Source organism: Pteropus alecto, unplaced genomic scaffold (assembly GCF_000325575.1).
Source record: "Pteropus alecto unplaced genomic scaffold, ASM32557v1 scaffold155, whole genome shotgun sequence".
In the NCBI taxonomy this organism is placed as follows: Eukaryota; Metazoa; Chordata; class Mammalia; order Chiroptera; family Pteropodidae; genus Pteropus; species Pteropus alecto.
In genome coordinates, this window is record NW_006438113.1 from 862,660 (window position 1) to 863,253 (window position 594).

Genomic DNA, 594 nt, shown 5'->3' on the forward strand with positions numbered 1-594 from the left:
TTTTTAATTATAAAAAGCATTGAAGAGCTATCAGGATAATTAGATATTAGATATTACTTGGCCTAGCTGAAAGAAGATGAGAAGGAAGAACTCACCACTCACAATCACTTTTGCCCTGAGGGATTTGCTACTCCAGAAGAAATAACAGTGAAACTTTAAGGCAAAAAAGTATTGAGTCATAAATATTACATTCTCATTTCCTAATGATAAAATGGCCAATTCACTAGAAAGATAAAAAATTAAAAAATTGTTTTCATCTAATATGATCTCAAAATATTTAAAGCACTAATTACCAGAATTCTAATGATAAATTGATAAGCTGAACTTTATCAAAATTAAGAACTTCTGTTCTTAGAAGGGCACTGCTCCAAGAATGAGCACACAAGCCAGAGACTAGGAGGAAGATATTTGCAAATCTATCAGATAAAGAACTTGTATCTAGAATATATAAAGAACTCTCAAGAACTCAATAACAAATGGGCAAAAGATTTCAACAAACACTTCATCAAAGTAAACACAATACACATATCAGTTATGTAGATTTGTAGGGGATGGGAACTTTTTTGTAGGAGGGAGGGATTCTAAAGGGTCATG